The sequence below is a fragment of the Mytilus edulis genome, chromosome 9 (genome assembly GCF_963676685.1).
Source record: "Mytilus edulis chromosome 9, xbMytEdul2.2, whole genome shotgun sequence".
Lineage (NCBI taxonomy): Eukaryota > Metazoa > Mollusca > Bivalvia > Mytilida > Mytilidae > Mytilus > Mytilus edulis.
In genome coordinates, this window is record NC_092352.1 from 21,319,543 (window position 1) to 21,333,675 (window position 14,133).

At 31.8% G+C, this 14,133-nt stretch overlaps 1 protein-coding gene across 11 annotated transcripts in view; it reads right to left on the minus strand.

Annotated features, from left to right (window-relative positions):
• LOC139489653 (trinucleotide repeat-containing gene 6C protein-like) overlaps positions 1–14,133 on the minus strand; it is a 53,696-nt gene that overhangs the window by 21,765 nt on the left and 17,798 nt on the right. For 5 of the 11 annotated variants that reach the window (XR_011656211.1, XM_071276293.1, XM_071276291.1 and 2 more), the window contains exon 3: positions 438–500. The gene's annotated coding sequence lies outside the window, so the exon portion shown is untranslated. Of the gene's footprint in view, positions 1–437; positions 501–12,634; positions 12,919–14,133 lie in introns of those variants that run through there. The other 6 variants (XR_011656212.1, XR_011656210.1, XM_071276288.1 and 3 more) reach the window with 3 other exon arrangements.

Here is a 14,133-nt window from a genome sequence, read left to right on the forward strand (position 1 = left end):
CTCCTTTGATATATGTTGTCTGCTTGAGAGTGGATTAATTGCTAATATTACCAAATCTTCTTATTTTCAGTCACATTTCCCCTGATCTGATATGTATCTTTTCGCAAATAATGTCACTTAAAATTTTCCTGAACTTAAATATGAATAAATTTTACAGGAACAAGTTCAATACAACATCTTATTTATTGGAAACAGGAAGTTGAAGAGATTGTGAAAATGCATCATCAGTACAGCATTCTCATATGGAGCCCAAGACCAAATTTCATATTTTTTAGTTTCAGTAGAATATTTGCAGACCGTAAATGGACAAACATATGCAAGCTAAGTGTTTCAGTGAAGCTAATTAAAATAATGAAAAACAAAAGTTATGAAATATGACAAATACATAAATTTTTAAGAATACAAATTCCTCAGTACACTGCATGCATTGTACTTACTTTGGATTAAAAGCAGATCAGGCAGTGAGTTTGTTTTTGGTCAGTATTAATGATGTGGAACTCCTGCAAAAAGAAAAGAGCATCCCATTATATATAAATAAAATGCAACCAGGTGCTCCGCAGGGCGCAGCTTTATACGACCGCAGAGGTCGAACCCTGAACAGTTGGGGCAAGTATGGACAAAACATTCAAGCATGATACAGCTCTGAATTTGGATTGTGATCAAATTTTTGACATTACATGGTTTTTTTTTACACAAAACAAATGCCAAGATTTTACAAATCAATTAAAGATTTCTTCTTCAAACTTTTTAAATCTAAAATTAAATAGTTGACACAGCATAGGTTTCTGACACAGAATGAATGTGGTCTAATGAACTTAAAAGGTTTTTTTTTGCCTTTGAGCAAATCACTATGCTGTTGAATATTAATCCTCTCAAAAAAATGTTTGAAGAAATTTTCTTTTTATTTATGAAATCTGAAATGAGAAAAATTTAACCCCCCCCCCCTTTTTTTTCACATCCCCGTTTCCCTTTTTCAAAACTGATATCAATTCAAATTTCTAATGGAGTTTGCAACAATAACTACTCATTTAAATACATCATAAAGTATTAAGATGTAAAAAAACTGCTTGTTATCACTGAATGGTAAAGATTATTTAAATTTATCAGTTGGTAGTAAAAAGTGTATATACATTGTATATTGTATATAACAAAGATTTAAGTTGATTCTGGACAAAGAAAGATAACTCCAATTAAAAAAAAATCTTGCTATTGCACAAATAGGATATTTCTTGCTTACTATTCTGGACAAAGAAAGATAACTCTAATTAAAAAAAAATTTGCTATTTCACAATATTGTGCAATTAGATATTTCTTGCCATTGCACAATACTGTGCAATTGAAAAGACTTGCTATTGCACAATACTTAATATAATAATTTTAGATCCTGATTTGGACCAACTTGAAAACTGGGCCCATAATCAAAAATCTAAGTACATGTTTAGATTCAGCATATCAAAGAGGCCCAAGAATTCAATTTTTGTTAAAATCAAACTTAGTTTAATTTTGGACCCTTTGGACTTTAATGTAGAATTTGAAATTTGAAAACAGGACCAAAAATGAAGAATCTACATACACAGTTAGATTTGGCATATCAAAGAACCCCAAGGATTCAATTTTTGATGAAATCAAACAAAGTTTAATTTTGGACCCTTTGGACCTTAATGTAGACCAATTTGAAAACTGGACCAAAAAAACTTCAATAATCAAGAATCTAAGTACATTTTTAGATTCAACATATCAAAGAACCCAACCGATTCATTTTTTGTCAAAATCAAACTAAGTTTAATTTTGGACCCTTTGGACCTTAATGTAGACCAATTTGAAAACGGGACCAAAAGTTGAGAATCTACATATACAGTTAGATTCGGCATATCAAAGAACCCCAATTATTCAATTTTGATGAAATCAAACAAAGTTTAATTTTGGACCCTTTGGGCCCCTTTTTCCTAAACTGTTGGGACCAAAACTCCCAAAATCAATACCAACCTTCCTTTTATGGTCATAAGCCTTGTGTCTAAATTTCATAGATTTGTATTTACTTATACTAACATTATAGTGCGAAAACCAAGAAAAATGCTTATTTGGGTCCCTTTTTGGCCCCTAATTCCTAATCTGTTGGGTCCTAAACTCCCAAAATAAATACCAACCTTCCTTTTGTGGTCATAAACATTGTGTTTAAATTTCATAGATTTCCATTTACTTAACCTAAGGTTATTGTGCAAAAACCAAGAAAAATGCTTATTTGGGCCCTTTATTGGCCCCTTATTCCTAAACTATTGAAACCAAAACTCCCAAAATCAATCCCAATCTTTCTTTTGTGGTCATAAACCTTGTGTCAAAATTTCATAGATTTCTATTAACTTAAACTAAAGTTATGGTGCGAAAACCAAGAAAATGCTTATTTGGGCCCTTTTTGGCCCCTTATTCCTAAAATGTTGGGACCAAAACTCCCAAAATCAATACCAACCTTCCTTTTATGGTCATAAACCTTGTGTTAAAATTTCATAGATTTCTATTCACTTTTACTAAAGTTAGAGTGCGAAAACTAAAAGTATTCGGACGCCGGACGACGACGACGACGCAGACGCCAACGTGATAGCAATATACGACGAAAATTTTTTCAAAATTTGCGGTCGTATAAAAACAGAACACTGCACAACTACATGGGAAGCAAGAAAACAAATTGATCTTGCTTTCAGTAAAGCAGCTTAATTTCAACTTCTTTCTGACACGAAAACATATTAAACAAGTGAAACTGCGAGCTACTGCTCACTGATGATACCCCCGCCGCAAGTGGATAATATTAATAGTGTAAAAATATGCAAGTGTTCGGTAAACAGGAAGTTGTCGAGTGATGAATCTGAAAACGCATCACACGGTATAGCTGACTTATATAAATCCTGAAACCAAATTTCAGAAATCCTTGTATTGTAGTTCCTGAGAAAAATGTGACGAAAATTTTCAACTTGGCTATCATGTGTAAAATCATACAAGTGTTCGGTAAACAGGAAGTTGTCGAGTGATGAATCTTAAAACGCATCACACGGTATAGCTGACTAATATAAATCCTGAAAGCAAATTTCAGAAATCCTTGTATTGTAGTTCCTGAGAAAAATGTGACGAAAATTTTCAACTTGGCTATCATGTGTAAAATCAGACAAGTGTTCGGTAAACAGGAAGTTGTCAAGTGATGAATCTGAAAGCGCATCACACAGTGTGGCTGACATATATAAATGTTGATACCAAATTACAGAAAGGGTGGATGTGTAGTTCCTGAGAAAAATGTGACGAAAGTTTCATGGGACGGACTGACTGACTGACGGACGGACTGATGGACGGGCGGACTGACAGACAGAGGTAAAACATTATACCCCCCCTTTTTTAAAGCGGGGGTATAAATATTTAAGTATTACAAGGGAGTGTGTGATGCATGAACATGTACTGAAAAGCCACATTGAACACTTCACTATATATCCAAAGTAGATCTTTTCCCCGTTACATAATGTTATTCAGATTAGGGATTGGTAAAGCCTTTGCAATAGTGATTGATATTGATTTCAAGACAGACTGAAAGAAATTCCACAAGACTAATAGAATCTATACAATATTTTCAAGATAGAAAATTAGCGTCAGTCCTGTGGCAGCAAAATTTTAATGTGAAATCCAGCATTTTCAGCTTAAATCACTTAACATTTTTGTAAGCATATAGAAAATGTAAGGGATTCAAAAAAAATAATTTACTTCTCTTTTGCCACTTCTTTTATTAATTAATTCAAACTCAAGTTATCTGTAGTTTAAATTAAGAACTAAGAAGCATTAATTAGATGGTGCATATTAATGGCTTAATGTGAAGCACATGCTTACAACCAACCAGAATACTTTCATGGACTTTTCCATTGAATGATCTGCAGACCTCTTGCAGAAAAAAATCTGAATTTTAAGAGTTTTATGTTGTCCAACTTAATCATTTTTCAGTGAACTCTTACTTTTTTTAACCTTGAAGTTCTGATTTTGACAGAAAATTAATAAATTAGTGTTGAAATATTTAACAGCTAGCTATAGGCAATAATCTAATTAATATTATGTGTTAATTGAAGGGTGTAATAAATTAGTGGTCAAATGACTTCAAATGTTACTAGTACATGTATTTAAATGAGTTGTTTTGTACAACTTTCATAAACATAATGATAATCACTTGTTTCAAAGTGAATGCTTCTAGTGTTTTCCATAGTTAAATGCTTGGTTGGGTCCATGGTGAATTTAAAGTGTGTTTTGCAAAACTTCTGGAAATTCTGAAAATTTAACTTCAACGTTCGGCTTTTTGATGGTTTGCAATCATAATCAAATGAGATAACAAGTGCATATGATAACATAATATATGAATTTTTTTCCTCAAAAATTCCATCATACAATGTATACCATAAAGATATTTATCAAAGATCAAAGATTTTAAAAACAAGAATAATCGTCAGTTGAAGTTTTTTATTATAAATTAAACAGAACATGCATGTGAATGTAATTTTTTAGTTCCTATTCTTTCAGTTCTACAGGTGTATTGCCAACTGACTTAAAATGTTTAGTTAACAAAAAAAAAAGAAAGAAAAGGGGAATGAGCATCCCATGTGTCACAAATAACCCTGCTTGCATAGGTTCGACACTAACGCTAGCCCGAGACTAGTAACTTTTGTGTCTGGCTAGTAAATGTCCGTTGCGCGGTAGCCCGAGGGGCTAGTAAATTTATTTGTCATTGAACATCAATCTGTTGTACTTTCGGCAAAGTACAGTCCAAATGCCGGTCATATCTGACAACTTCGTCGAATATTGTCTACACTAGTTCCACGACCTCTTTATTTACATACAGATACAGATACTGGAGTGTAAAATTTCTACCGTAAACCAGTCGCTATATACAGTCAACTCGGTCTAAGATTACTCGGCCCATAAAGTAAGAATGCACCCCGTTTCAAGATAACCCATTTTGAAATAAACATTAATTATACTGCATATACATTTTGGTTTCATTATATTTTATTATTAATCACATCAGAGATCCTGATAAATCGTGTGCATAGTTTAGCCTTATCTATTACATAGTCATCACGTAAATAGTTTAAATTGGAAATGTTCTTTCGTTCTTAAAATAGAGCGTTGAAAGGTTCCCTGTTGAATTTTTCCTTTACTCCAAAGGTACACGTGGTGATGAAAAGTTTTCGATCTTCTCTGTCTTTATCAATTAGCGTTTGTCATGTCGTCATAATTCTTTTCATATTGCTCGGGATTTATCATTACAGTTGCAATAGACTGAAACGAAAGTAAATTTCCGGTAATAATATTAAATGTGATTAGCTTCATCTTGAGAGCTGAGGGGTGTTGATGATAACAAGACTAAGCCATTGGTATCAGAAAGCGTCCATTGCAAGTACCGGGATGTATGCATGTCATAATGCATTAACGAGAACAGGGTAAAAACTCGTCATGAGACAAATCAGTTGGAACATGAAGACTCAGCATCAGAAACCAAAAGTAAAATAGGGGACAAGTCAACTTATTTATACATGTAAATAAAATTAAACAAAAACATAGTTTTTTTGTTTAATTTGATTATTTTAGATGAGTTTTTTGTAAGCAAAAAAAGTGTCCCATGAAATTGTGTCTTCTTGAACTATATTTCACAATTCATCTGACAAACAAATTCCCGTCGTTAAATTTCTTTGGTGTTCATTTTTTTTTTATGAAGATATAAACAAGTATAAAATAGTTATTTTTCAGACTGAAAACATCTTCTTTAAAGGCCTCAGAATGCAGGATTTTGCATCTAAATTTCAAAATAATTCGGGGGGGGGGGGGGGGGGGGGGGGGGGGGGCACACAACAATGTGTGTATGGGAGTATATTACTATGCCTTGAAAATTGTGAACCGATGACAATCCGAGGTTAATTGAGATTTTTTTGCACCCTCATTAATAAACAATCCGATGTTATTTCCACAAAAATTGCATGTAAAAGTTTGTATAAAAGTTAATGTCGAACCCTGTCTATATCTGAAATTTATTTGACCAGAATTTCAAGATTTCTTATTCCCACTCTTTACAAAACCAGGAATATTAACATTTTCAGGACCAACCACTTATCAAGATGCATATAACATTCTGTCTAGCATCATGACACAACTTTTTTTATTTATTAATGAGGGTGCAAAAAAATCTCAATTAACCTCTGATTGTCATCGGTTCACAATTTTCAAGGCATAGTAATCTACTCCCATACACACATTGCTGTGTTCAAAGAGGCCCCACAGAATCTAGACAGTCTAAACAAACTAAAATTGTTGCTTAATGACATTTGTCAACTTTACAAATTATTTCAATAACATAGTATAGCCCTTAAAGGGAAACTTCGCAAAAAAATCAAAAATTGATATTATGTCCATTCTGTATAGAAACGCTCAAATTCAAAGATATTAAAGTTTTATTCTGCTAAATAAGAGATGACCATTGATTTTCAATTTAGAGTATCAATTCTCTGCATTCGGCCATTTTGTCATCTTGTCCGATTTGAAACCACGATATGTCTAAGGACCAAAACTACAGTAACCTGATGTAGTCGTTATTGCGTGTCTATATTTTGTCAATCGTACCGTTGTTTTATCCGACTAGTTAACGAACTTGATACGGAAAATTTTCTTATTTTTTAAAAATAACCATGGTCTGTTAATATTGGAAATAGTTAAAAAGTCAAAGTTCAAATCATAAGTAAGTGTTCCGTGAAAATTGAATTGTTTTTGAAAATCTAATTTGTTCACAATTTTATGTAATAAACTTTATTCAAATAAATTCGTATCTTCTCTCAACTGATCACCCGCATGGCTAAAGGTACTACTCCCAAAGGTATTGTGAGGGGTGTGAGGTGACACGTCCATGTATTCAAGCGATTTCCTGTTGGGCTTGTAAGTTCATGCATAGTTTCACTTTTAAGGGTATTGATCAGTGTACACGGCCGATAACTTATAACTTTCCATTTTGAACTATTAAGTGTATAATATACATCTCTGTCTTGCGTGTCCGAAAGTGATATAATATACTAGTCATTACTAAACACATACGCTTGTTTATAAATAACATTTCTGGTGTAAAGAATATTATTTATATAAATATAAATAATACACAAAAAAAAACAAGATTTGATGAAATAAAAATCTATATACATATTTTTTCCAAGGGTAAATTTGGTAAAATGTAATATATACTTGTTGTCAATAGTGAAGGACAGATTGGAACATACCAGAAATATTGATTTAAAAAAATTTACGCACATGTCGACCATTCGTTTATACGCCTGGATAATAAGTTACGGAACTATACATGTAGCACAAATTGAAATATATACATGTATACATTGAACATAAGAAAGAAACATACATTTTGTGTAAATTGGAGTAAAGGTTTTGTAAATAGACTAGTCCTTGTATGCCAACAGTATGTAATAGACTATTGTATACCAAAAGAAGAAGAAGTTTCAAGAAGAAGAGAGTCAATTTGATTTAAATACAGGTCGATATATAACTTTCTTTGGCCCATCGAAGTTATGGACATAGTAAAATCACAGATTTATGTATCAATTAGATTGTTCTCGAATAAAGGAAGAAATTCGTCATCATCACAATTGTTCCTACATGCATGTAATACATACGCAACTGGATGTACACAATGATCTCCAAGGGATGTGAATATTTTCCAGGGAAAACTATAGAGTAACAAAGTTTCAAATCAATTTTGGGATTTATTTTCTTTCTTTATATTCAATGACAGCAATTTAAAGAATAAACTGTTTGTCCGCTTTAGGGGTATTCTTGCCAGTTAAAACAGACTTAAAATTTGTTCTGTTTTTTTTTAAACATCATTGGTCAAATAGCTAAAGTATTATACATTGTGAGACAAAGACTTTTTTAATAAGGACATTCCCGATTATGCCTAAATTTTGTTGATGATCCTTTAATTTCCTAAATTTTTTAAAACATCTTCTTTTTTCATATAGCTGAAGTATTCCTGCGTTGTGAGATTTAAAATATTTTGATGAGAACATTTATTCCTAAATAGGTAAATAAAGATCGCTTTGGATGGACTAATTTATGTAATTGCAATTGTTAAAGATCTATTTGAAATATTTAAGGTTGCCGATTCTAATTTAAAATAGTACAATTTTAAGTTCATACACTCGTGTTTAGAAGGCTATTTTTATTTATAATAAATTTATTTAATTAAAATAATTCAGTATTTTATCGTTACAAAAGTAATCAGAAGTCATAATTCATTTAAAAGTGATCTTATGCAAAATATAAAAATATACAACAGCTATCCAGTTATTGTGCGACCTTATTATTCCCGTTAATTTTAATTCTTTTTTTTTACATTTTTGTGTCTAAAACCATGACTGACTCTGTTTACCATTCCTATACGAAATGTTGTTCACACCTGAAATGCCAGTGAACCGTGACGCCTAGATTTCACTGAACAAAGATCAAAAGATTTGAATTACATAATGCTAATCTTTTAATTACCTTGAGTTTAACTACGCATTCAACATTCACTAAGTGTCACAAAACAATACACATTTTATTTCCACCGTACAAGCAAGTGAAAATGTTTGCTGGAATGAAGCAAAAAGGTCAGAATACAAACATGTATTTTAAATACACTATCGATCATGTCAGTTTCATATGTTTGTTTAAAGTCATATGAAACCTCAAATTAAAAAAAAATATGCATATGTTTTTTAAAACTAAATGGATAGTTTTCATTATACAACTTATGTACATATACTTTTTTCTGAGGAAAATTCTTTAATTTGTCCACATTTAGAAGAAGTTTACTTATTTTTAATTGCTTGCTGCCAGGAAGCAATTCGCCGACATATTTTCCGTATGCATAGTGACCTAAGCGTGACCCTCCTCGTAAAAATCCGGTGATAGCAATACGCATGAATCTGTCATTAAAATAAACAATTACCTGATTGTATACGTTAAACACGTGCTAAATACCCATGCTTTTTGTTGATTAATTACTATAAGGTGACAATCGGTAAACTTCGGCTTCAAAACACGGCAGTAATGAGTAGCCATATTTGTTAAATCATAACAGACAGAGAGAAAAAAAATTGACGATTATACGATATATTTGCGTACAAAATGATAAAATCGTGCACAGAGGTCTAAGTTTATGATATACTAGAACACACCTGTGATATCACGGGTCCGTGATTGAATTAAAGTATATAAGTATGCGCAAGCCTTATTTTAGTATTAGTATTTCATCTGTTAAAGTCATGCCGATTATAAGATACACAGTTTTTCTCTGTTTTCAAGTCTTTCTGTTTGAACCCGTCAAACTGTAACTTATCAATTATTGGTAATATTAATTATTTGGAAAACAAAAGGTCCTGGAATGGAGTATTTTTTAATCAACAGCATTGTCCTATATAAGTTATAAGTAAAGTTGAATTCTATGCCTCGCTGTTTTACGTCATGCCCACTAACAAATTGAAACTGTACCTATACGCCTTATTTTTAGTCCAGATTTTTAGTATTCGTATTGTTATCTTAGAAAGTCTAACTGATTAAAATACTACAATAGGTTACAATTTGACAATTTGGTAGTGTCAACCCTGTGGTTATGACCTGTGTATATAGCATATTAATCCTGAATACAACGTTTGGTGGTGCGCCTGTCAGATGCGGAACGTACAGATAAGGTAATGGGTAACAGGTGAATATACTATTGGTATCGGTAGCGGACTCGACCCGGAACTTCTTCATTATTGGCAATATTAATTACGTGGAAAACAAAAGGGCCTGGAGTGGTGTAATTTTTAATCTACACCTTTGTACTATATTAGTTATATATAAAGTTGAATTCTATGATTCGTCGTTTTTACGTTATGACGGCTGACAAATTGGACCTCGTAATTTTAGTATTATAGATACATGCATTGGTTCAAGAATTGGTTAAACATTATTTTTCACCAGTCACTCGTTTCTTATGACTTTAAAGTATTTGTAGGAAAAAAATCATAAAAATGTTCTATTGTATGATTTACTTTTATTATTAAAATCGTTTAAAAAAATCCACACGATCTTATTTTAGAAGTTGCATGGCTTTCACTTATTTTTCGTTGGTTAATAGCTACACCAAAAGTCATTGATGCGCTTTAAATCACGTTATCAGATGGTTAACGAACAAGACTTAAATGAGATTAATTTCACTCTCGGCATGCAAAAAGACTTAAACTACGTCACATAAGTCAAGAAATAAAATTAATAATTTCCAATTTTCTTCTTCATTAGTTTTCATATCAAAATAAAACTTGGTGAATATGTTTTTTATGGTATTATGAACATAATAAGATGAAAAGTGAAAAATCGCGAATTCACCCAAAAACTTTTTATCAACTCGTCTTGAAACTAAACATCAAAATTGTCCCTTTATAAAACAAATTGCAATTTGGTCAAAATTTTGAATGAGTTGCAATTGGTGGATAGCAACACTAACAGTCAAGTCACTGTAAGACTATATAAATTAGGAACATTTTTACTAGTCTGAACCAAAATTTAAACGTCTGGGTCATCAGACTTGTTGCAAATGGTCGCAGACTAAATATAACTATAAACTTCTTTCTTGAATCATGTCTTTCACCAGGAAAGATCGGCAATTATTATTAATGATGTCTTTCACCAGGAAAGATCGGCAATTATAATTAATGATGTCAATAACCAGAAAGAAGGCACTTCCCAAAAATATTTTGCAGTAAAATCTGTATGCTCAACAGTTGTTGGAAGTGATGAGGTCTACATTTTGGTCATGTGGTGAGTAAAGACAATTTAACTAACCATAAACTGTATCCCGAGACTTGTGTCTTGACACTATCAAATTTATGGTATTTGTTATAAAATTACTTGTCCGAAAAAAAAGTTACTTGCCCTGATAGTTCCAATAAATATTGAAGTATTTCATCATTAGCTAATACATAATTCTTAGTACTGTTTTGCATCACAAACAAATGAAATCCACTGTTTATATCATGTGCAAAAATTTCGGAAAGTAGATTAATATCTATGGGACAGAAACCTTACAGCAAACCAACCAATAAAATGACATGTAAAGGTCATTTTTGTAGCAGTTTTTGAATAAAAATTGTAGCCAGTAGGTACATATAATGATATACTAATTCAGAAAACAGTGAGTGAAGAAATGGAAATTAAATAATGGATAAACTATTGATTTTCTTGGTGTTTCTCTCAACTGACACACTTGGTTTTTTTTTTATAATTGTCTTAGTGGGCAATTAAAGCATCCCTTCTATTTACCACTCTGACAACAAATAATGTTTACTTGACCTTTGATATAAAAAAAAAATATTTTCCAAATTTCCATCCTAGATAGCCAGGTGCAATCTGATATTTGCGATGTCTGAAATTTTCACTTCCATATTTTTTTTCAATACTCCTTATCCTCCGTTTTTTACTCGACTCATTACACTTTTTGTCTTGCTTGCCTGCTGTTTTATAAAGTATTTATCAATCTGAATCTCGATGCAAAATCATATAAAATTACACTTCCGGTACATGATGGATAAAACCTATTCGACGATCCCGGGTCAATGAACAAACCCAATGCAAATGTTACACGACTTGGGTTCGACTACTTATTTTTATTATTTTGTTAATCGATCTATTTCTGGTATTATGTAATATTTATGCCATTAAAATTGTTTTTTAATCGCTGACCTTTGGTTTCTTTTACATAAATTAAACATCTTTATACATTTTGACATTAATTCTATACATTTGTTGTACTTGAACCTTGTCTTTTATATTTTTTTACTTGTCCACGGGCAACCCAGACAAAATAAGCATGCATATAATTTATTTCCAAGGGGGAAGCTATAAGGATTACTGGAGTTCCATGACCCTGAAAGCACGTCCATTTCATTTATAATAGAGATTTTCTATAACAATTTCCAAAATTCTATTTAGAGAAAAGATGCAAGTCTTTCAGGATCTAAATTTCAAATTCAGGCCATGCAACAAGTTCTTCATGTGGTGTTGCATATATTTATACTAAAAGATATTTCTTGAACAGTAAAAATTACTTCCTTAACTCTATATTGAAGTAATTTCTAGAAAGAGCATATATCAATCGTCATAAGGATATGGAAAAAAGCCAATATTTTGGTCTATGCAAGGACATGGCCACCATTTTGAATTTATAATGTCGCCGGCAGCCATTCCATTACGATTGTCAATATGGCTGACGTCTGCGTTAGGCAATCAAAATAAACCATAAGTCTAGCTAGTGATTATAATTACACGACCAAGGAATAAAACATTCCACATGTTTAGTTTCGATATGTTATCTATAATATATTATGCTTGACATGCATATTCGTATCCAAGCCAGCAACAGTCTTTGAACCTTGACCACAACCCACTCGGAATGTCTACAAAATTCGACTTGTATCTTTTTTTTTTTATTACACTATCATCTTATTTGTATATATAATTTCAACTAAATTATCGTATCATTTTATAATTCACAAAATGGCCATCAAGAGCACAAGTATTAAAACGTATTTCAACATACCTTAGCTTGTACGGAATGAAATGTTTGTTGAAGGCGAATTCTTCAATACCCTGTCGAGATTGCACGAATATCACAGAATTGAAAGTTAATTACAAATCAATTGTCACAACTTACAATACATAAATATAGCACCGGTTATGAGACATTATTATTGCTTGTTTAAAAGTCTTATAATATCCTAATATTTAGTGTTTTCGCTCGACAAGGGCAACCTGTGTAGCAGCCCCATGGCGAGCTACATTTAGTTTATTCGTAAGTACGCATGCGCATGTCTATCACATGATAAACAACAAGTGCCCGAGAAAAAAAATGCACGGACGCAAAACATTTCTGAAATCATTTTCTTCGTCCTAATAATGATATAAATTATAACAGATTCTATATTTTTTATGAAAAAAAATAAAACAATACACGTGTGACAAAGTGATCAAAAATTTCCATTCCTCATCACGATTTGTGTAGAGGTTCAATAACGGTAAAATATATCAACAAGCGTGGGAGGCCAAAAGCAGGGAAATATAAATATACTTCGAAATGAAACGCAGATTAACCACGCTTGTCGATATTGTTTATACATGGGATCATTAATATAAAATTTAATATAGAAAAAAAAAATTAAATTGCACAAAACTTAAATTATTTCAAGGATATATATTTATTACTATAAACTAAATATATGTCCTTGATTTTATTATAGTTTTATTAAATATATATACTAAATAATGACATGTACATACATTAAAAATTATTTACATCCTTTTCCAGGAATTTCAATATGTAACATAAACTAAAATGGTGTTCAACTACAGACAGATTTATCAATGACCCAATATTGAAGATGCTATTTATGGCATATGACATCCTGCAGTGTCATGTTTAAATTTAAAACCTTAACTTTGTCATATTAGGCAGCAACCATTTGATTTTCTGGGGGGGGGGGGGGGGGCTATGGTTTTTTTTTGGAAAAAAAAGTTTGTTTCCAGTTTTTGGAGAAAAAAATAATTTGTTTTTGATTCTGAGAAAAAAAAATTGTTTGTTTCACCCTCAGCTGCCACTATATGTAATGTTAATATTGAAAGAAAAAAATTGTTTTCGACTTGTCGCGAAAAAAATAGATTGTTTTTCGCCACAGGCGAAAAAAAAAGTTTGTACAGAAAAAAAAACCATAGCCCCCCCCCCCCCCATAAAATCAAATGGTTGCTGCCTTATGGTCATACAAAGCTCCTAAAATATGTCCTATACTGGAAAACTAAGTGCAAATATTTAACAAACGTTATTTATAGAATGTAACAATGTTGGTTGCTGAAAGTGAAATTCTATTAAGATGTCTAGGAAGAAATTAAACTAGAGGCTCTAAAGAGCCTGTGTCGCTCACCTTGGTCTATGTGCATATTAAACAAAGGACACAAATGGATTCATGACAAAATTGTATTTTGGTGATGGTGATGTGTTTGAAGTTCTTACTTTACTGAACGATTTTGCTTCTTACAATTATATCT